The 22,387-nt window shown below is 35.8% G+C and overlaps 1 protein-coding gene across 1 annotated transcript in view; it reads right to left on the minus strand.

The window, feature by feature from the left end:
- The window catches only part of LOC115451144 (SH3 and multiple ankyrin repeat domains protein 3), a 229,646-nt gene extending 220,373 nt beyond the window's left edge, over positions 1 to 9,273 (minus strand). The window contains exon 1 of the mRNA XM_037441528.1: positions 9,071 to 9,273. The gene's annotated coding sequence lies outside the window, so the exon portion shown is untranslated. The remainder of the gene's footprint in view (positions 1 to 9,070) is intronic.
- Between the last annotated feature and the right edge of the window lie 13,114 nt (positions 9,274 to 22,387).

Consider the following 22,387-nt stretch of genomic DNA (forward strand, 5'->3'; position numbering starts at 1 on the left):
CCTCAAACAACTATAATGGTGTTCGTAGAACCATCGAAACCGGACCTCAAACAACAAAGCGGGATTACCGATGGGTTTTTTCCCTCATTTAATATTAGGATACAGTTTTATAATGGTATTTTAATTTTATGATCATATGTGTTTTTGTGTCTTCGGGCGATGTTTAAATCTGTATTTTTTATAGTGTATAGAGTGTAGACCTTGGTTAAGAAGCATACATCTATCAATACGGAACAACAGAATGCTTAGCGATTGAAATAAACAAAATTGGCAAAATAACTCGCATCCAACTGCTAAGGGTGCTTACACATGTCGCCGCAGCGGCAACAGCACTATGAACATCGCGGTGCCGCTGTATTAGTCACCCTTGGATTTGTATGGAACCTTCGACATGGTGCCGCCGCAGTGACAGCGAGTTTTGAAACCGGCGAGCGGTGCTGAAGTTGTCAACATACAAATCCAAAGGTGACATACAACGGCACCGCGATGTTGGCGGTGCCACTGCCGCTGCTGCGCCATGTGTAAACGCGCTAAAAGTCCAGTACGACTGAGTACAAAAAAAAAAACAATCAACCACCATTTACATATCTTGCCGACATAATTATGTCGACGTATCTATTTGCTTATTCACGTGGAGCTAAAAATCTATCACCCGTTCCGTTCGCGAATATGTTATACACGAAGAGAAATGTAAGGTGCCGTATCACCCAGTTTGTGGGGCGTCGTAATTTTCCGTTTGAATAAGTAACGGGGGTGTGTCCGGGAAAGTGTCGTTATGCGTCGTTATTCGCGTGTTTTCGCGACTACTTGATGACGTAGTTGTATCGCGTGACTGATTCGTTGCCAGTTTTTTATAATTTTCCGGAGTCTGGAATTAGTGCTCGATAGGGTGAGACCATTTTTTATTGCTTTAATAACGAGACGACGATGCTGTTCGCCTGATAGTAAACGATAAGACCGCCCATGAACAGTAGAAACACCATCCAACACCTTAAATTACAAAGTATTGTTTGGTATTCCAAAGCGCTCGCGATCCTGAGACATGAGATGTTAATTCTTATTATGTCCAGTAGTTATACTGGCTACATAATAGGATATTATTAACATGGTAGAAAGTAATAATAGGCGTGTTTTAATAAAATCCTCCATTCGTGACGTGACTCCATCTTCGGTGACGTCACCAATTCATATTTAATATAATTTTTTAGGTATTTTGACGCCTTAGCAATAATTTTATTGCATGAGGTATAATTAGTATTATAAGGCAAATTGTGGATCAACAAAAGGCGAGTATTAGGTGTCGGTAAGCAATCTGGCATACTATGTAATTGCATACACTAATATAGTATGTCCAAGTCGCGATACCTATCTAAGAGAAGGTGCAATAAATTGTGTGTGGTTTTATTGAAAATGATAATCATTAAAATAACAATAAACACCGTAAATATACTAGTGATAAAGTTGCTGTTTCTTTGTACAAATAGTTTCTTGAGCTAATAAAATTATAAAAATTCCATCCCTAAATTTTTCAATCTTTAAACTAATACAGTCTATTTCTTTGATTAATTTTAATTCTACAAAATATTTAGACAATGAAAACCACTAACGTATATTAATATGAGCAAGTTGCATAAACACGTCTATCATTATCTACACAAAAAGTCCTAACATTGTCCGTGGCCGTAGGACAAGACAGGAGTGCGCGTGCGCGGCGCCCCCCATCTGTGCGTTCACCCGCACCTCGCACCAAGGTCGGGAGACATACAGACTACTTTCAGAGTAGTAAACAAACATTTTACTCGATATATGAGTGTGTATTTTAGTTTAAAACTTGCATTGCTTCCGAACTTCGCCTGTATGAGTTTGTGGGGAAAAGAAATGTGAAGGAACGAGATAATAGTGATATTTTTTTCTATGCAGTCATGAATAAATCTTACTAATATTACAAATTAGTTTTGCTCGCGGCTTCGCCCGCGTGAAGGAGTGCTCTGGTATAGAAAGTAGCCTATAATCTTTCCAGGGTCTTAAACTATCTCCATACCAAATTTCATAAAAATCCGTTTAGTAGATTTTGAGAAAACCTATAATATACAGACAGACAGAAAAGGGACTTTGTTTTATAATATGTATACATATTTTTAAAGTTCGAATGTTTGTATGTTAGCTACCAAATCAAACATAACTATGAATTTGAAAGGACATAGTCATATTATTGTAGACTTCGATCTTGCGAAAATGCATAGTAGAATTTATATTCAGTGACAATTTTCACAAGAGCTACGGCGCGAGCAAAAACAAGTGGATTCATGTCAATGTTTATTCTCAACTTTGAAAATAATTTTTAGACACAATGAAATATAAATCAGGTATAATCACAGTATAATTAAGTCCACAAGACAAAACTTTAAGCTTTCACAAACTTTCAAAATAAAATAAAACAAATGAAAGGTTAACAACCCAATACTATAAAAAAATACAGTTAAATTACTCATGAAACATGAAAACCAACTGTATAGTACCTAAATACGAATGAAAGCCATTTCCACAAGTTAATAGCAAGTGACCACTTACCATTGGGTGACACTAAGATTTTAGGAAACTCATTTAAACAACATTTCATGACAACGCAGTTTCTTCGTCCATAAACCGTTCTAAAGCTCGATTATTTAACGCTCCAAAAATTCTAGCAAAAGATTTAAATAAAGAACATTTTATTTTTCATTCCCATTTGTATAAAGCCAGTGTTGTAAACATTTAAAAAGAAATATATTCCTAGAACAGCGGGCCATTCCGGCCAGTGTTCCTGTAACAAAAACTACAAAAATTGCAGTCTGCACAAGCGGCTAACGACAGCCGAGCTTGGCAATAATTTATCACATTTCTGACACACCTCTTTCGCTTTTTACATGGCCATCCATCGTGGTAAGCGAGCTGTTGGGAACACTGCTTTGTTGCTGGCGAAAATGGGTTTATAAAAGTAATTTAGAAACATCGACGAAGGTCATATCATAATAGATGGAAATGGTTATTTTTAGATCGGGCTAGACTAAGGTCATAGGGTTTTGATGCGGGGAGTGATGCTGTGAGGTTGTAAACATATTTATTGCTAAGCGTACGCATGTTTTTGCTGGTGGTAGGATATATTTTATATCCACCCAAATAGCGATCCCGTACACAAGGTTTTAAAACCCGCCCCAATGACTCACGTAAGTGCGTCGCGTTACGGGATCAGCCTGTGTATATCCAGTTCCAACAGGCCGGCATAATTGTGTCGACTGCCGGGAGGTACCTAATCATCTCTCGTCAGTCAACATTCTATTAAACCCCACTCCACTTACCATCAGGTACAGTGGAGTCACTTTCCGTGCAAGTATAATAACAATGATATAATAATAATAATAATATCAGCCCTGTATTATATACTCGCCCACTGCTGAGCACGGGCCTCCTCTACTACTGAGAGGGACTAGGCCTTAGTCCACCACGCTGGCCTAGTGCGGATTGGTAGACTTCACACACCTTCGAAATTCCTATAGAGAACTTCTCGGATGTGCAGGTTTCCTCACGATGTTTTCCTTCACCGTTTTCCTTCACCAACAATGATATGGTAAGGATGAAATAGGAGAAAGAATTAACATATTTAAATATATACATGATAATAATCGTCGAAGAAAATCATAACATGAAAATACAATTGAACTTTAACCTTTAAAACAGTAGAAGCAGGTAAGGTTTGATACCTTTGAAGTGCTATTTCCATTCTGTTCACATTTGACGATATCGTAATGTGGCATTATAAATAACTAAGTGAGCACTCAGCTTGACCGAAATAGCTTAAAATGGGAAAATATAAATAGAGTTTCATGAAAGTCAGTATCGGATACTTCATAAGATATTTAAGTATTATTTTATTGAGCAAACTCTTGGGTACTAAAACAATACTGTAATATTTTTGGTGTATGTGGTGTACGTCAGGCATTTTTTTTCCATAAATAAACAATTAATAATTGTTTAATTTTTTTACTTTTAATTAAACATTTAGTTTTTCAACATCACATTTTCAGTCATTCATACACTTACGCAGACACCATATCCCCATTAAACTACAAAATTATAAAAAAATAAGATAAATAAAACTAAATTTTTTTATGAATATATTCGTTACTCATGACTGATTTTTTTATTATAAAGACGAGTATATGATCTCATTTTTAAACGCAATGTCAAAATGACCATGTATTGTAAAAAAATGCTAATGAATAGAGACGAGTAAGTCGTTTAATCGCATTATCACTGCTATCTATCTACTGTAGCAACACCACACGAACTCCCCGGTGAAATCGGTCCAGCCGTTCACGCGTGATGGCGTGACCAAGGGAAATAGGGATTCATTTTTATATATATAGATGTACCCTAATCAATCGATCCACAAATACAAAAGAGTAAAAGTAAATTCCGCAAATAAAATATTCATAAGTTCATTAGTTTGTGAATGTTGGCGTTCCGAAACCTTTTATTCAATATCAAAGTTTATTAGTTGACTATGAGGACGGAATATTAATTTTCCAGACCGCGACGTTTGTCTATGATATAAAAAAGAACTCGGTCCGTATTGAAGTTGAGATCGTTGAACCACGATCTTTATTTTTGGTTTATTTCTGATTCGTGCGAATTGATTTTCATTGTGTTTCAGTTTAGCTTCTATGTTCTATATGAAAACAGTATTACATTATGGATTGTTAGTAAACTCAAAAATATGATATTCCTTCTTTTCTTATTTTATGATAAACTCTTACTGTAAATATGTCTCAGTATTACGTTACAAAACTCATCACAATAAAACCTAAAATATTAATCAATTCTAATTCAATCTATAATCAATTTTAAAACTAAACCTTAATTACAACTCAGAGCTTAGTCAAACTTTTTGTTGAAATTAAACTAATTTTCGGATTCTATCGCGGTGCTAGTATTTTATTTTCTCCCGACGTTTCGAAGACTTTGCAGCCTTCATGGTCACGGGGGGGACTGAGGTGTTGTTCATCCGTAAAGTCAAAGTCATTATGCAAACTTTTTGTTATCAAATTCGGCCAAACATATCTTAATGACTATAGTAGGTAACAGAATGTTCTCTACACAGTTTAGCATCATGTTTACCTTACTTTTACCCTCCATAATCGACACAATACAGCGAACGCCGATCTTTCAGTCCGGGGTATAAATGATGTCACTGTTTTTATTCCAGCTCGATATGATTGAACTGACGGCTTTATCGTAAACTAGCGTTTCCCGCGGCTCCGCCCGCGTTATAAAGTTTTTCAGGTTAAAGTTTTAAGGCCCGGGACCCTATGTTCTTCCCGGGGTCTCAAACTGTCTCCATACCAAATTTCATCTTAATACGTTGGGTAGTTTTTGAGTTCAACACGTTCAGGCGGCCAGATGCCGCGGGGGACTTTTGATTTATAATATATTTTTTAGAACTTTTTAAGAGGAACAATCCCGTCATACATCATTGTTGCATAACTTTAACCGTTTACGCAGCGCACGCAACGGAAGCTCTCAAAACTAATAAATTGTCCCCGTTTTTGCAACATGTTTCATTATTGCTCCGCTCCTATTGGTCATAGCGTGATGATATATAACTAAGAGCACTCCACAAACAAAGGGCTATTCAACACAAAAAGAATTTTTCAGTTCGAATCGGTAGTTCCTGAGATTAGCCATGACTGCTCCGCTCCTATTAGGTATAGCGTGATGATATATAGCCTATAGCACTCCACGAACAAAGGGCTATCCAACGCAAAAATATTTTTTCAGTTTGGACCGGTAGTTCCTGAGATTAGCCATGACTGCTCCGCTCCTATTAGGTATAGCGTGATGATATATAGCCTATAGCACTCCACGAACAAAGGGCTATCCAACGCAAAAATATTTTTTCAGTTTGGACCGGTAGTTCCTGAGATTAGCCATTACTGCTCCGCTCCCATTAGGTATAGCGTGATGATATATAGCCTATAGCACTCCACGAACAAAGGGCTATCCAACGCAAAAATAATTTTTCAGTTTGGACCGGTAGTTCCTGAGATCAGCCATTACTGCTCCGCTCCTATTGGGTATAGCGTGATGATATATAGCCTATAGCACTCCACGAACAAAGGGCTATCCAACGCAAAAAGAATTTTTCAGTTTGGACCGGTAGTTCCTGAGATTAGCGCGTTCAAACAAACAAACAAACAAACTCTTCAGCTTTATATAATAGTATAGATAAACTTAAAATAGATAGGTATAATTGGATAGTCCAAACAAAAAAATACATGTTACGCTTGTATCTCCGAAGGTGTAGCTCGAGGTGCAGCTGTGACACTCCTTTTTGCCATGTGTCTTCCGCGTTATGATATGATAGAGGACCATCCTATCGCCATATATGCCACCAATTCCCGATACTGAGCAGTAAACCTCAAATATCACTTTGTCCGACCCAGAATTCGAACCCTGGCCCTTAAAGCGCTAACGGGGCAGCCCTTGGTCTGTAGATATAGACGGCAAAATGAAACAAACCAACTGTAAAAACAGTTGAAGGTGTAATCTGACTGTCAACGTGGGCAATAAATACCTGTATTCTAAATCTTGAATTCCGTTTTTATTTCTTTGTCAGCGAAATATATGTTTTATATAATGATAGATTACGATAGATTATTCCTAATCATGTCATGATATTCTGAATTCACTATTTTTATCTCCGTCTATCCTTTAAGGAAGGCAAATAGAGATGGTAATTAACCTGGCTGTATGGCAAAATACCTGTGCATGTTTGTGGAATTAATGAATAGGGAAATCAGGTCGGTTACGTCAAATCCCCCACTAAGGTAATAAGGCAGGCATAAGCCTCACGTTGTGAATAAAATTTCATTTGAATTCTGAGAATTGCCACGCTATTTATTTTCATCTAAATAGATTCCGGGCAACAGATTTGTCTGGCTCTAAATAACTATTTTCATTTAATAAGCGTGGCGAAAGGGTGTGGCGGATGAGCTGTAACTACATTGACAAACTGGCAGTTATGACAAAAAGTATTTGTCATAATGTAATTGTATGCTTTATTAAAAAAAAAATATGGCTTTGTATACGTAATAGAGGTTTTATTCCGCAACTAAACATTTTTACTGAACCAATAATTATTGCAATGTACATAAATGTCAACCGGACAGATAAAGTTATTAGATGGAATCTCTTCTAAAAAGACATTAATTTTAAAAACATTTAAACAAGTTTAATTAATTTTCTCCCTCTAATGGACTTAGAAGGAAAGCCATCTTTTTCCAATCAATGCAAAAATATTCATAAAACATACTTAATTAAGCCTAAGGAGAATTGATGACGTCATGAATGAATGGCGTAATGGCCTCATGCAAACCATTTATAAATTGCATCAAGCCTCTATAATTGAAAGGGGTAAAGGTCTATGTCAACGGCCTTGGCAGTAGATTACAGTCTTCAGTACATAGTCAAAGCCTTAAGTTATTATATCTGAACCTTCCTCTACATCCCTCATATTCGATATTGCATTGGTGTACGTGCAGTGAAGACAGTCGGGTCTTTGTAATACTAAACTGTTTTTTACCCTACAAAGATCAAATTGATAAGATTTTTGATTTCCGCCGCAGGGACCAAGAATCTGACGGAGTATTGTGCAGTATTCATTGCTTGTACGTTATCTAACGCATTCTAGCGAGAGGGACGTTCGAATCACGCATTGCAAAGAATGCTCTTTAATTGCTTTAAAAATGAAGGTTTGTTGTTCTAGTCTGCTGCCTTGTAGTGCCTCGTGTCCTGGTGGCGTAATGTATTCGTACGCGGTACGACTATCGCTTAGAGGTTGCGGATTTGAATTCCGGGTCGACTTGGGATTTTCTACGCAGTATCAACTCGGAACCTGGAAATGTGTACGATAAATGGCAGTAGCCCAGAATTGGGGTGTGTTACATTTCTGCCTACCCTTGAAAAGGCAAAAAGGCTTGCTATGTATATTTGTTGTCTTAGTAGCTTCAGAGTTCAAGTTCAAAAACCTCTCGTTTTTTTCTCAATTGTAATAAAAAGGATTTATATTTCAATAAAATTGCTGTAAGAGTACATAATGCGGCAGCAATTATTGAGGCCGACATAATTGTAGCACCTGACGAGAGGCACATCACGCCGATCGACCCTATTTGGACTGTATTGTACAATCATTTACCATCACAGCAAGCCGAAATATAAGTGTCACTACATTTAAAATTATTCCTATCGCTTATAATACCCACAATATCAGAATAGTGGATATCGCACTCCCAGCCTTAATAGAATGAATAGGAAAAGAGAGAGGGCTGTTTGGGCCTCCGGTATTTTTGATTTACTGTGCCGGCATTAAAAACGCTTTCTACGATGCGATGCGAACTCAGTTGCAATGACAATTGTTTTAACAAACACTCTGATATTGATAGTTAAAATTCGTTTACATGTGCATACTGTAATCTATATTTAATAATTATTAATGGCAAAATCTGTATATGAAAAACGAAACAGCAAATAAATCGGAAGTGCGTCACCGGAACTATAGCTTACACAGGCTTTAATGGCACCTGTAGTCAGGAACAATCTTTAAATAAATACCGACATTTATAAATACGTTCCACAACAAAATTACCAAGATCAAATAATATATCACATACATTTTTGCTTACTGAACTAGGGTTTCCTTGTAAAATCTTAGTGAGCGATGCAATTAATGTACTATCTATTTCAAATGAAATAGCCCTATAGTGAAGTTCATTTAAACGCAACTGACACGTAAGAACATTAACTAAACATCACAAAAACCAACCCATTAAGAATAAACACGTCAAGAAATCACAAATCAAGTAAATTTTACCACCGCACTCATCTAACGACTTAATTATGGCTTCCTTACTCTTAATTTGACGCCATTCAGTTAAACACGAAGCGTTTATTTGATCGCGCGTTCATAGACATTTTTCGTCTAATTGTGTCTACGAGAACAACACTGCATAATTTCACATGCAAGGGTCCTTACCTCCGCGATAATCGGGCAAGTCGTTGTGACAATCCAAAGGAACACTCACACAACCGTACGATACATAGTAAATGAACACTAAAACACTAGTACAAGTTTAGAAATAACCACTGAAGGGGTTTATTTTTATTTTCGCGTGAGATTTGGACGCGTCGACGAGGCGAACGCTCGCGAGTCGAATTCGCGACTGGCCGGTATCGAGCGGGCGACCGGCACCTCCCCCGCTACTCTAAACCAATTTATAATACATACAGAATCGCAGCATCCCCCGTTGTATCTAGCACGAGAAAAAACACCTTGATACTGGGGGATAGGGTTGCAATTCCAGTGTACGCGAGTTGCCGCAGAGGCCAAAAACGTCGTCGATTCTTGCAGAAAAGCCAGGGGTGCGAATTGTGTATGTAGTCTTGGTACGTAATGGAATTTGGCAAAAATATTAGAACATTTTAACGTAATTTTCTACTGCAAATACCCCCAAATATTGTAAAAATATTTTGACATCCGTTACAAATATAACTAAGAAAATATTTGGAAATCTCGAAGTACCCGCATGTTGTTTACATTTGTACGCATTGGAAGGTTGTAGATAGGCTGTCTCCCTCTAATCTCTACGTATTATGAAAGCCTCTCACTAGTAAAATAGACAAAACATTCTTTATACCCTCAACATTTTAGTCTCTCTATTTTATTCAAAAGAACATTACATTATTTTCTGTTTGCGAAATAGATTTTCAGGGTAAATGGAAAAAATTCCGCGAATTGTTTTCGTTGCTAAATTTTAACAAATATTGTTTATTTTGCTAAAAAGAATAATAAGTACTCGACAGGCTTAATATAAGATCTTCGATTTAGTTATACCATAAAAACTGTTGTCGGAGATGTACTCGTTTTAACTTTTCAAAGATACTGTTTGAAATAAATATTTTTTTATTATGATTTCTTATGTTTAAGCGAATGTTGAAATAAAACTATTTTTCGGTTTTTATCGAGTTTTTGATATATTTTAATAATCCCGACATTTCGAAGACTGCAGCCACCATGGTCACGAGGAGGACTGAGGTGGTAGTCAATTGAATAGTTAAAGTGTCTACCTTAGGTTATCTATACCCACAAATGTAAAATATAAAATTATAATACACAAAAAATCGCGATAAACTCCGAAAAATAGTTTTATTACACCGTTAATTTTGATTTATTCTTAAGTCTGGTCCGATATATATTTTCCTATATATAGAAAGTAGCCTATGTCCTTCTCAGGATCTCAGACAATCTCCATTTCAAATTTCATCGTATCAGTTCAGTGGTTCAACCGTGAAAGCGTAACAGACAAAGTTACTTACACATTTATAATATATCGATGAATGGATATTGGATATACAGGGTCATTTTGATTTTGCGTTATTAAATGAAATTACATACTCCTACCTACCTTTGCTGACATTATGCCAAAATCATCCATTTATAACAAATATTGTAACATAAAATTCTGGTTTTAGTTTTCAGATTTTTTGATCATTTTTTAGTTTTTCGATTATGACGTGTGTATGAATGTATTTCTAACTGAAAGTATGATGTTGCCGCTGCGACAAATTCTCTTAAAGTGGTAATATGGGCATTAGGGCGCGTAAAACTAAAATTATTATTTTTTAATGTTTATTTTGTTCGAAACTTAAACTATTTTATTTTACATCCACGAATCAAGTAACTTACTGTAAAATATTATTTCCAATAAGATAACTATGTTATTTTATTTAGTAACAAGTAGTAGTAGTATCAAAATGACCCCTTAAATGTGCGCAATTTAAGTCTACTGTAAGGTTACTATATAGATGTCACATCTCGCTGTCATACAGCTTTATCGAAAACTGATCAGCGATGGCAAGTTGCCAGCGATATGTCCGTGGAATTAGCTACAATCGCCCGTTAAAAATCTGCAGCTACGCTATGATCGACTCCCTTTATCACTGATCTAAGCTCTTCAGCCCATGAGCATAGTCGGAATCTTTATGGGCAATCATACGATAGCTGGTTGAGTTGTTCCGCATTACGCTTTATATTTTGTATTAAGACATTTTGTAATACAATGTAAGATTTTTATTAACTTGTAAAGAATGGCCACAATATGTTAGTTCAATCGTGGGTGTTTCGCATATAGTTGTTTTTATGGGAAATACAGTACAAATTTTTTTTTCTTGGAAATTCCTCTTTATTTCTTAATCTAAGTATAGATAAATCTTCATATTATGTTACAATAGATTCAAATACTTTAAACATGTAGCCAGGAATCAATAAGAAAAGTAGTTATACAATTAAAAAAAAATAGATAAATACTCGAATAATAAGACTGATAGCCAAATCTCATACGGCAGATTAAAATAAAATTATTTTCCCAATGTAAAAGACAAATAAAAATCAAGATGCTCAAGAAAATTATCCAAGATAATTTAATAAAATAGGATAGCTCACTGATCAACTCAACACGATGGTTACAAAATTGTAATAAACTAAAGAGCCATTAATATAGAGAGCGTTCGCAGATATTTCTTTTAATAAAGAAGTTGCTTCTATTACTTCAATCGTAAAATTTCAAAATCGATAAGGGTAGTTTGATAGCAAAATACTTTTCTAAACTCCAGTTGTTTAAAAGAGATTCGAGAGGCTATTATGCTAATATTTGTTTTTTAAATGTCGAATGTATAGACTTAGTGTATGCAAAGACTCAATGCAGTCTTAAGCAATCGCTTCCCAATTAGTTATTTTTAATAATATTAAAATTAGTACCCAATGCAAATAATCTACTTACTGAATAGTAAAATTCAATTCCATATCTCATACCAGGGTCACTACGACTTAATTACAATACCTCCCTCAGGATTCATAGTATTCTTAACATTATCCTTAAAAGCATCTATTTTGGAACTCCTTCCTTCAATCGATTTTACTCATCACTCAAAATTACCGACATTAAAGCGTCTGTCTTCAAATCTATTTATAAACTGAGGTCTGATAAATGGATGGAGTATGAAGACGTCAGAATTTGATTAAATTTTTCCTCCTTATTTCAACTGCGGGTGATATATAGCGTTCAATTTAGAGAGCACTTTATTCTTCACTCTGGCCTTATTTTGTACAATTTATTTACACCGGCCGCTTTCAAGGAACCTAAAATACGTCAGGTTTACTTCATAAGCCTGAGTTATATTTCTTGACTGGATAGCGATACAGTACTTGGGGGTAAATATTACAGATTGTTTGGTGAAATATCGGCAAGGGATTTGAACCTGCGGACATTCGTCTGGCAGTCCGTTCCACACCCAACTAGGCAATCGCCGCTTCTTCAGACAACACATCACTAAAGTCTTTTGTTTAATTTTTATCCGTGGTGCTTTACAACTAGCTTATCTAGTTGTAAACGTCCCTAAAGCTGACGTAAAATGCCTCCTTAATTCATCATTTTGTATCCCGCTTTGCTATAAATGGAAGTGGACAATTAATATTTCCAACTCCTATCTTTCTATTTGTTCAATTTCGTAGCGGGGTAAAGACGAATTAGTGTTCTTTGAGACTCGCCGAGCTTCACGGCTTGGTGCTGTCTCCTCATTAAATTGCAATGAAAAAAAAGTAAATAGCAACCAAAGCGTCACCACACAGTCGTCCAACCGTCAAACTGTTTGCCCAACAGTCGATATTAGCTGTAGTTCGTATCTTTGGCTTTGCCGTGAAATCGCTATACTGAAACAATTTCAATGCTAATGCCGGTAAATAAACTGCGGCGCTCTCCCAATCTACTGGGAGTTGTGTGGATTTAGTCGGTATAGGATGGTGTGGTTTATGTTAAAATATGTAGGTTTCGAAATTTTGGAAATTTATGTATGAGAATCATACTGGCGGCTATTTTAATGTGGTATTAAGTGCTCATCTAAGTGACTAGCAATATCTCATAGAAATGCTTTACTTCGAACAAAAGCAATGAATTATTCTACAACATAGAATCACAAGATCACGTCGTTTAAATTTTACTACAGCTCCCAGTGTCATTCCAATAAATACTAAATACACGAGTACTGTGAAATGTAACGACCAAAAAAAGATTATAAACCATAGTCTGTTTCGAATAAGATTCAAAATGGCCAACCTGTTTGCAGCGAAAGAAAATGGGAATTATAAAATGTCAGTGTCTTTTTTCCTAATTAAAAATACCATTCGATTTGTTCAGCCAGTACGTTTTTATTGAACAAAAACTCATTCGATGCCAGCCTTATTTTTATTCTGTTTTGACCATAGAGTAATTATATAGTTAAGTGATAATAGAATCAGGAAATACAATAACGGTCTACATCCTAAAATCGAACGCGGAGCCATCGGTAACACGACACAGTTATATTTGAAGTTTTATTTTTTAAACCGAATAAACACATTGCCGCTTGAAGGATGCGATATGAACAGAAATTTAAATAGGTATATTTTTTACTGGATATGGCTTGTAATTGATTTCAAATCACTTGTTGCTTGAATAATGCTAACAAATTGGACTATTATGTTCTGTGAGCAGTGCGAATGCTGCAGACATAGAATAAAATGCTGCTACATTAACCCAATAATTTTGTCATCACTCAAGATTGCTTTAAAAATATCAAATAAGAAATAGAATTGAAACAAATCAAGATATATATGGGTACGGTTTGTTTAATGGTGTTTTTTTTTGTTTGCCAGAGAGCGCTTTATTATAAAGTTTCATTTTTATTTATATTTATAACGCTTTCAAATAATAATATATAACTGTTGTGCTATAATTTTCGTAATGTTCTCATCTGTTCAATTATTCTTTGGCACTATCGGCGGTCCGTCATCGCGCAGTGGAGGTGCAAACACCTGAATAATTGAGCTGAATGTGCTTTATTGCACATATCAAATGAGAATAAAGTGTTTATGTACTTTGATTACATTGTTTTAGTTTAGACCTACTTATTACACTTTTTAAATATGAAATACTATTATATAACGCTGAAGAGTTTGTTTGTTTGAACGCGCTAATCTCAGGAACTACCAGTTCAAACTGAAAAAATATTTTTGTGTTGAATAGCCCTTTGTTTATGGAGTACTATATGCTATATATCATCACGCTATGATCAATAGGAGCGGAGCACTAATGAAACATGTTGCAAAAACGGGGAAATTTTATTAGTTTTGAGAGCTTCCGTTGCGTGCGCTGTGTAAACGGTTAAAGTTATGCAACAATCATGTATGACAGGATTATTCCTCTTAAAAAGTTCTACAAAAATATATTATAAAACAAAGTCCCCGCTGCATCTGTCTGCCTGAACGTGTTAAACTCAAAAACTACCCAACGTATTTAGATGAAATTTGGTATGGAGACAGTTTGATACCCTGGGAAGAACATAGGCTCCCGGGAGTTGGAAAACTTTAACCCGAAAAAATTTATAACGCGGGCGGAGCCGCGGGAAAAAGCTATTATTAATATTTGTTAATGGAACTCAGAAGATTATATTTTTAATTTATTTCAAAAAAGTTTTCTTTTGTCAGGCTCTATGTTCGACTGTAGGTATGTTTTATTAAAGCTGTATAAGGGAACTTCTTAAAATCAAATAGAAGTTTCATGATTGTTTAATGTATTGGATTCTGTTGGGTTTATTTTTATTTATTCTAACAACACCTTCACTGGATGTGTCGATAAGGATCTACTTATACGAGGGCGGACTCAAAGAAACTTATGTTTATTTTTATTTCAGCAAGGTAAACGTCACTGGTTCTGGCATAAACATAGTCCAAATACAAAAGATAATCAATCAAGAAACGGTTGGTGACTAAGCCGGCATAATTCTTGACTTCCTTTCGCTCTGGATAGTCGCGGATTGAGACTTGTTTACCGGCAAAGGAGCATAATAATCAACCAATGGTATGTGGTCACCACTATCTATGAATACTTAAAATATCTGAAGAAATATGGATGTTCAATGTCATATTTATTATGTAATTTTTTTTTGTTGTCATACAAGTAAAGTTTTTGTTTTTTTATATTGTATCTGTAGTTAAAAAAAAAATCATTATTATTAATATTATGTGTACCGTCTTGAGGTTCCATAAAAATATGGTACTCGCTGAGTGCTATGGCGAATTTTATGTACGCCGTACTTGTACATAATATCAGTGACTATAATAATTGTTTAATACTAGTGTAACTATGTGAACTATAATTATATGTATAATGTCGCAGTGCTAATAAATAAATACAATTTGTCAAGCTCTTAGCAATCGCTTATAAAAAAATTAAACGTACGCCCTTTCATACAAGTACATTGTATTATTATAAAATATAAGTAATATTAAAACTGTTACTACTTACTGCGAACTATAAATAAAACATAAGGGGCATTCAATATAGGATGCAGACAGAAATGCATTATTACTAGAAATTTTATTTATAAGTGATTTCTTATTGTGCGCATACAAATAGAAGTAGGTTGCGTGAGGGAGATCCGTCGGCTCGATAAGTGAGCCGAGCAGGGATGGGGCGGAGTTGGGACAAAAATACGAGAAGGAATATAAATTGGAGGCATTGCTAAACAGCATTGGAATAATAATAGTTTGGAACTTATATAACATCGATAAGGTGCAGTTTTAAAGCATTCAATTTTTGTTTTAAATCAATATAGTGGACTATTTGTTAATTATCAACAAAATTACTTCCATTGTTTTATTCTTCTTCTAGGCTTCTACAACTTCAGACAGTTTCCATCCGTCAAGAAACAATTCGGTATATATAAAATAAGCCTTATACCTTAATAAAAAAGCATCAAGATCAAGCTAGCCCTACATACGGCCCTGCAAAGGAACTCGCAATAACTCGCACACGCCGCTTTATATCACTTTTACCCGATAAACGTTGTTTATGCATTTATTGTTTTTGAAAGTGAGCGCGGAGTGCGGACGGCGACTTTGTCTTCAACTAAGATGAGTCGCTGTGAATGGCGGGTGCTGACACATTTAGAAATACTGCATTTATTGTATAAAGAGCATATATTGTATATTCTTTTATTACTACACTTTGATTTTAGCCAAAAGGTCGAGAAGTGAAATTTTTTCAGGCAGAAGCGCAACTGGTGCCCCTAATTTCCGCCGAGTTTTGCTTTCCATTAGGCCACAAGCCTGAGATCCTATTATATATACATTTAATTAAATCGATAGTAGACCCTGTGAGGTCAATCTGTATAGATCGGACCGTCAAAAGCTAAACAAAATATAACTATGTATAATTGTAAAATGTAGGTGAATATTGTAAATTTGACTTTTCGTTCGATCAACACCTCATTTCGCCCCGTAACCATGAAGGCTGCAGTCTTCGAACCGTCAGGAAAATATAAAAAATTATAAAAACCGCGATAAAATCCGAAAAATAGTTTAATTTTAATGTCTAACATTCGCGTAAACATAAGAAATCGTTTTCAGACAGTTTATATTATTTTGTCACTGAGTGTTTTATATCCGCTATTATTACTTACTCGACATTGCCGAAATCACCAATAGATAAACAGTGAAAGCCATTACATGATAGAAGAAGAGCAGAATTGACTTGCATGATCAATACGGACCTCTGTAGCGGTAAATGAATGTTACTCAAAATATTCCAAATTATAAACAAAATCTCCGGCGTTTTGAGCCCCCAAAACTGCGTTAGTCGACGTTAAGATCGCAGGTACAATGGGCTCAGCAGCGCAGGGGTTGAAGCTTGGGGTTGAAATAGCAAATAATTGACTGGCGCTCCTCAAGGGTCTCCAGTCGAGTGGAAACTGCGCGGTGTGCGTGTGTACAGTCACGCTCGTACACAATCTGGAAATCCCTGGTCATTATAGTTAGTAGACATTTTTTAATAATCACTCACATACTAGAACGCATTTATCCTCGAAGGGGTATGCTGAGCCTTTTGTGCCATGTGTGTTCCGTCCTATGAAGTGATAGCCTATCACCATATCGGGCACAAATTCCAGACACCGGGCTGACACTGAGCAGAAAAATCCAAATATCTCTTTGCCCGATCCGGGATTCGAACCCAGGACCTCAGAGCGCTGCTGTACTGCGCATGCAGTACAACCACGCTGCCAAAGCAGTCACACAGTGATGTTCACAGTTATATCACAAATAAAGCCTATTTTTCCTTATACGTTGTCATGTATTCATACATACATACGATTACACCTCTTTATTACAGTGCATCAGTAAATTGATGCATTATAAAACTATAGTAATTGATGTGGTAGCCTATCTCTCTTTAAATGTTGTCATGTAGGATAGTATCTCTTTATTATAGTGCATCAGTAAATTTGTGGATCATAAAGCAATGTTAAGAGATGTGGTTCAATGTTCCGAGCTGTTGTGAAATATTGTCCCGCTATTCCAAATGGTGGTTTAATTCCAGAGGGTGGTTAAGCATATTGCCTCTGCCTATCATTATGGAGATAGTGGCGCAAATATATAGTTATGTTTATTTGTGTCTGTTGTCTACCTTCCCATAATCTAAACCTGTATCCTCAGAATCAGTAAATATATCAAAGGTTATAAGTACACTACGATATATATGTACTACGTACTAGACACTCACTGTGTTCAACTGAAGTGTACTGCAATCCGTTATTGATTGCCATTTTACTTATACCCTATTAAAAGCGCTTTAGCATGGATAAAAAGTTTGGTTAGACGACGATTGATGTTTTAGCGCTGCAGCGAACTTTAGTTCTATCTCCATATTTTTAAAAAATAGTTTATATGGATGTTCGTGTCTATAGAATATACATCAATGGTATACAAGATATATAATACAGAAGGTTTAAAAATCTTCCAAAAATGTATTCCATCATACATAATTCATGTAAGTGTTAAACGTGAGTGCTGAAGCTATTTCAATGTTTCAGTCGCAGCTGCACTCGCGACGGAAGTGACGTCTGCGCCGCATCACTGCTTCCGGTGGCAACTTCCGCCTGGGAACTCTTCAGATAGAATTGGAAATAGTCTATTTATTTTATCATCTGAAAGAGATTTTTAATCTTAGTAGGGTTTTGCATCAAATCCTAAACGATAAGTACTTAAAGAAAAAGTAAAACATACATTAATCATACAAAAATATACTGCTTTCTACCAAATATATGTAAGACAAATACTTCGGTAAATGTGATTTAATATTCAAAACCTTAATTCCTAGCGACTAGCATTTAACCTCTACGCAATATAGGAAAAGCTTTCACAGAGAATTGAACCCGGGTCAAAAACATTCCAACTTTGTACAAGTTGAATGTAACGGACAAACTCAAAATACTAGAGACGTAAACTGAACGGGAAGTTTGTCGACCGCAGCGCGGCGCACTTTCAAATTGAATTTTAAATCACGTTCAGATTTCAACTCTTGTGCAAAGAAAATATCACAAACGACACTTTATTAAACTGCCCATCCCCCGGCATGATTAAACTTTTTATGGTATTTTTGTTAGTTAATGGAAGCTTTTTGCAAATTCTGAAATGTTAACAAGATTCAAATTCCAATAGTTTATTACAAATCCGACTTACATAAAAGCTTAAAATACACAAAATTCTGTAGAATGTAATAAATGGTGCAAAAGACTGTATCAAGTCTAGGAAACGAATCTGCTACCACGCAGTTCCTAACTGGCCTATGAACAAGGCTAAGGACAAAAAAGAAATAACTCGCACACTTTTGTTTTAACAGCACAGCAAATGCTGCTGCATTTAACTCTAGCATCTACAAAATTGAAAAATAATATGTAACAGACCTACACCGTGGTTAACGAAAAAAAATTTAAGTCATTACCTTTTTTTTTCAAATATTATTTTGTTCTATAACACCAAACGCAATAGAGATTAATAAAAATTTTCTTCATCCGATATTTTTGTTACGTCATCATCATCATCAGTGCGAAAACATCGTGAAGAAACCTGCATACCTAAGTTTTCTATAATAATTTTGAGAGTATGTGAAGTTTGCTTATTCGCACTAGGCCAGCGTGGGAGACTATGGCCCAAGCCTTCTCAGTGATAGAGGAGCCCAGCAGTGAATCAGTACATAGAGGGCTGATATTATTACGTCGTCTCAAAGATCGCAGGTGCTGTTGGATGAGGAAATGGCGATAATTTCCCGAATAGCGAATAGTTATTCCCTCGGGACGGACGTCTGTGCGGAAATTGCACCCGAATGCATCAAATGTAAATCTACTTTATACAACTTCCTTAAACGACTTAAAGTCCCTTACTCGAAGTTCAGATTTGCGAATAAACTAAGACCTTCCATTATTAATAAAAACGAACACATATTTATTGTAACATTTCTGAAACTGGTAGTGTAATGATGCTGACAAGTTCAACGGAAGTTGGTAATAGATCATTTTAGTATCATTTTTCTATGGCATAAAATTTAAACGACAATACCAAGGAAAGAGAACCTACTAGAGGGTTCCATAATTATATCATATTGATCATAGCGTTATCTTATATAGCCTATAGCTTTCCTCGATAGATAGACTGTCCGAGACTAAAATTATTTTTAAATTCAAACCAATAGTTTCTGAGATTATCGCGTTCAAACAAATCAACTCTTCAGCTTTATATAACAGTATAGGTGAAATACTCGCTTTACCGGCCACAAATTTTCAAATACCGTAAATGACATGTAAATTAAAACATTATTTCAATTAAAACCGCACAATCATCCAAACACGTTAAAGCGACCAATAAAACCCGGCGTGCACGTCGGACGAGTGTTCGGTTGTTAGCCCTCTCATAAATATTGATGGAGCCATCGATATTCCACTTAGCGAGGTGGGGGTGAGAATTGGGGCCAACTCAAGGCCTTTAAAGTACGAGAGTAAGGAATCGACCTTGAGGTTTGCCGATAAAACATTGTAATAAAATACTTCACTGGCAGTAGGCCTCTCATATGTGAGAGTCCGCCTGGGTAGGTACCAACGCAATGTCTATTTCTACCGCCAAGCAGCAGTGTGTAGTCACTGTTGTGTTCCGGTTTGAAGGACATTGTAGCTAGTGTAACTACTGGACGTAATAAGATTTAATATATCTCAGGATGGCGAGCGCAAAGGAATACTAAACAATACTTTGTAATTCAAGGTGTCGGATGGTGCTTCTACTGTTTATAGGCGGTCGTATCGCATGCCATCAGGCAATGGCAAGTTCGTCTAGTCATTCAAAGCAATAAAAAAAATCTTAATGTCTATTTTTTAACACAATCTATAGCTCTTAATAAATCATAATTAATCGTAGTAGATAATACTAAAATGCTATTTTCAAGAGGACACTTTTCGAGATCAGCTGATGGAGATCTATTGAATCAGAATAATTTTAGGAACTGTAGAGACGCAATACAATTGTTAGGCAGAGTACTGCGTACACTCATAGTCTAAAATGACTAAATTAGATTGTCAAGTATGGTTGAAAACACCCCGAATTAATTAGTTGGTCTGACTTTCTCTTCAGTTCAAAAGTATATTATAAAAAAGGTTAAAGCCAATTACCGTATCAGATACAATTTAAACGTAATGTGTGTTCTCTCTGTTGTAAACTCTCAAAATAAATAAATAAATAAATAAAAATAAATAAACGCCACATAAAGTATAACATATACAAGACAGGAAAAGATCTGAAACGAAAACATTGAAAATTTACTCACGATTTCATTTGCGCACTTACAGACCCAATACTACCTATCCATAAAAATGTAAGGCGTCTATGAGTCAATAAGACTGTATTCCCAAAAACCTACATTAAGCAGGTACAAGTACGTGTTCTCGTTAGGAAACGCGGGCGGCCACTCGTAACATCATAGGGCCACTTCAGCGACGCCATATTTCTCTTCTCACAATTTGACTCTTTACCGCAGCCGCCAATTTAGCTTGGAATTCAGGCTTATGTCCTTTGCTTTGGGAAAAAAGTAAAAACGTCTTTGCAATTATTTCTTGTTTTTATGGACAGTGAATTCATATTAATTCCAGTGTTACATCATTGATTAAGATACACTTCGTTCTAAATCTATGTGGCATAATATTTAAATAAATGTTCTTCGTCAGTTAATCGTAGATAGGTATATATACCTAAGTTAAATCCTTTAAAGTTATGTCAGCCCTGTATCACTGTCCCACTGCTGGACACTGGCCTCTTTAACTACTGACAGGGTCTTAGCCTTCTACGCTGGCCTAATGCGTATTAGTAGACTTGACGTACCCTCAAAATTCTTATAGAGAACTTCCCTCATGAGTCAGGTATGCCGGTTTCCTGACGATGATTTCCTTACTTTCTTTGAACTTCATTGCAGCATATGACAGCTGATAAATATCATTACTTAAGCAAAATTTCAACGAACATGTTCCATAATGCCCAGTGACTTCAATGGCTACTAATTGCTTGGTGGTAGAAATAAATATCGCGGTACCTGTTCAACTCTCATATGTGCGTCATATTACCTCTTTTCATCGTAAACGTAGAACGTAATCGTTTAAACCCACAAGCAGGGAATCGCAGAAAATAACGTTTACACAAGAGACCACAGTAAAAGGCTTACGGGATAATGCAATTACACACACTCACCACTGAATGATGCATAACAGAGCTACTGTCACACCATATTAGCCCGCGCGTCCATTGGAAGAGAAAACGCTGCGTGTTAATCATTCAATTTGTCTGAATTTTCAGATAGCTTTTAGTCGCTTGTTAATATTTTAATAGTTAACTATAGCAAGGATAATTAGGCTCGTATTTATAAATACCGGGATCAAAGCGATGGGTTCGGTGACTATCTTCTACATTTGAACTTACAAATTTTACTATATTGGTTGCTTTATATCTGTCTATGTCCGGTGTTATTGTAAACCTTGGGACATGTATTTAAACGACTAGACTTCATAGTATGACAACTCAACCAGCATTATGCATACAATATATTTTTAAGAGCTAGTATTCTTTCATACAAGATGACGCGACTAGCATTTCTTTTTTACTGTAATTAAAGTTTTATTTATAACTATAGCACCTCGACATAAATAGACGAATAATTACTTGAATTCCGGGTTTGTAACCAGCGTTAACGTGCGACGTCTTAAATTATGTTTTTATAACATCGTCAGCGAATGATGATATGCTCTATACAATGATCTTAATAATATTAACATTCGGTTAGCATTGTTTTAACATTTAAAAGACTTACGGGTCCAATAAAGTAAGCCCCTAAAAAAGCTATAAAATTTATTTAAAACAACAAATTCCCACTGGTGTTTTACTTCTAAT

Source organism: Manduca sexta, chromosome 22 (assembly GCF_014839805.1).
Source record: "Manduca sexta isolate Smith_Timp_Sample1 chromosome 22, JHU_Msex_v1.0, whole genome shotgun sequence".
Lineage (NCBI taxonomy): Eukaryota > Metazoa > Arthropoda > Insecta > Lepidoptera > Sphingidae > Manduca > Manduca sexta.